This window comes from Macaca thibetana, chromosome 14 (genome assembly GCF_024542745.1).
Source record: "Macaca thibetana thibetana isolate TM-01 chromosome 14, ASM2454274v1, whole genome shotgun sequence".
Lineage (NCBI taxonomy): Eukaryota > Metazoa > Chordata > Mammalia > Primates > Cercopithecidae > Macaca > Macaca thibetana.
The window spans coordinates 84,099,169-84,101,621 of record NC_065591.1 but is presented as its reverse complement, the minus strand read 5'-3'; the positions used below and the strand labels follow the sequence as shown (position 1 = coordinate 84,101,621).

General features: G+C 42.4%; 1 pseudogene; it reads right to left on the bottom strand.

Annotated features, from left to right (window-relative positions):
- Positions 1–1,298: 1,298 nt before the first annotated feature.
- Positions 1,299–2,209, bottom strand: LOC126936518 (60S ribosomal protein L7a-like; annotated as a pseudogene).
- Positions 2,210–2,453: the final 244 nt, after the last annotated feature.

Sequence of the window (2,453 nt, the reverse complement as noted above, 5' to 3'; positions counted from 1 at the left end):
CTGATGAAGATCAGAAATCAAGTTACCCTGGAGGAATTTTGTTTTTGTTTTTAAGCAGATGTTCACAGGGCTGCAATCTTTATTAAACAACAGCACCAGGGAAATGTTACAGACAAGAATGCTTCCTGTCCATCACAGTTTAGATTGGTTTGGCAAAGGATTAGTAATGATTTGGAAAATTCCAGAACTAGTTTGATAACAGAATTTTAAGAACACTTTATGCTGAGGCCAGAAAGGCGACTTTGAACCTCTGAGGGTAGTCAGTTACCCACCCCCAACCCCGACTACATATGTTTTATTTAGGACACTGTTCTAAGCCTTTGGAGAAATGCATAAACAATTTATAAAAGAGTCTATGCTCCAAAAGATCTTGCAATTTAGTTGGGGAAAGAATACAGAGATGTATGAAAAATAAATGGAACAAGGCAATATAGGTAAAGTGCCCAATGTAAGGTAGGAAGTGTAAAGGTTAAAGAAAAAATTGTATCTGACTTAGGATTCTTTAACTCAAATCAACAGAAAAATGCTCTTGAAAACTTGAGAAAAAGATAATTTATTCAAAGACTTTTAGGAACTGCCAGGAATTCTTAAGAGTCTTGCTTGGAGACCTGGGGACACCAAACTTGGAGGACCTAGGAAGCAGGTTTGCAGGAGCCATCTGGAAGATGGAGGTGCTATCAGTCCTGGGATTTGAAGAAATATTAAGTGTTAGATCACTCAAAGTTGGGGAAATTAGGTGATTTTTAGAAACCCCACCATAGATGTAGAGACGATGTTTATAGCATGCTTGGGGACAATGCATAGATTAGTTTGCTTGGAATGAAGGCTATATGCATGAGTAAAGAGATTAAGCTGGAAAAAATAGGTGGGAATTCATTTATGAAAGGCCTTGCTGACATTATGACTCTATCTTGCTGGCAGTGAGAACTAGTTGGGCTGTTTAGCAAGAGTGTAACATGGTAAAAGCGATGTTATAATCCTGTTCCCTACAATGATAAGAGGTCAGAGAAAATGGCCACTCTTTTATTTCAAGGTATTTTGAATTCAGTATGTAGATGGCCTTTTCCTGAACTAAAACTTCCTTGCCGTAGTCTTCATCATTATTTCCATAGGTGAATGTTTCTCAAAAGGGCTTGCAAAGGCTACCTAAGTATCAGAAGTGACTGGGGACACTTGCTAACATTTACCTTCCGAGGACCCTACTGAATCAGAATCCCGCCCCCCCCCACCTTTTTTTTTGGGAAAAAAAATGTATTATTTTAGTTATTTTTATGTACAGAAAACTCAACAGTGTACATTTAACCCAGTTTAGTAGCAAGTTCTTTAGCCTTTGCCTTTTCCAACTTGACAGTGCAAGCCACAGACTTGGGACCCAGGACATTGCCTCCCCAGTGAGAATGGTTCTCATAATATCTGTCATTGTAATTGGTACTGATGGCTTCTACCAGCATAGCCAACGCTCCTTTGTCTTTTTCTGAAGTCAACAGTGGTTCAGGTCTTCCTGTGGGCTAGTAGACATCCCACTCTTGCCTTCCCCTTGGTAATGCAGTGAGGGACCCCCATCTCACAACACAGGGCAGTCAGGAAGACAATCAGCTCGATGGAATCCACTTCGTGTGCAATCACCACCAGCTGAGCCTTCTTGTTGTCCAGCAAGGTGGTGACAGTTTTAACCCCTGCTTGAAGGACAGGTGGTTTCTTAGTGGGGATAGCCCCTTTGCTGGCAGCTTTCTTCTCAGCCAAGGCCAACAAGTTCTGCTTCTTCTCTTGCTTTGTCTTTGATCTGTACTCATGGGTCAGCTTAAGCAGTCAGTAGCTATTTGGCAGTTCAGGGCCTGGGTGAACAGGTTGATCACAGGAGGCACTTTCAGCTGCTTATAGAGGGTAGCTCTTTGCCAGCTGCAACGTGATATAGTGGGGCTATTTGACAAAGCAGGGGAGGTCCCTTTTGTTCTGGATGTCTTGTCCAATGCCAAAATTCTTTGCCTTTTCTCAAACAGGAATTCACCCCTTACTTGACCTTCTGCTTCTTCAAAACAGCAGGGACTGGGCCACCTTCTTTCCCTTGCTCCTCTTTCCTTTCGGCATCTTGGGTGGTGGGAGGAGAGAGCAAGTCAGAATCTTTGGGAGTGGGGAGCTGGGGAGCAGGAATCTGCATTTTCAACAAGTCCGCTAATGATTCTTCTATGCACTGATGTTCAAAACCCATCACCTTAAGGGATGCTTAAATGGACCAGACAGGTACAAAGCAAGGGTGAGATCCCTTTTCTCTACTTTCCTTCTTCCTCTTCTCCTCCTTTCATTCTCCATATTTTGCTCTTCTTCCTCTGCCTTCTGTCTCTCACCTAATAAACACTCTACTCACTGGGGACCCATTGTGTGAAAAATACTACCAAATTCTTTATGGACACTGGAGCCTTAAAGACATACCTGAGGAGATTTAAATATGTGTG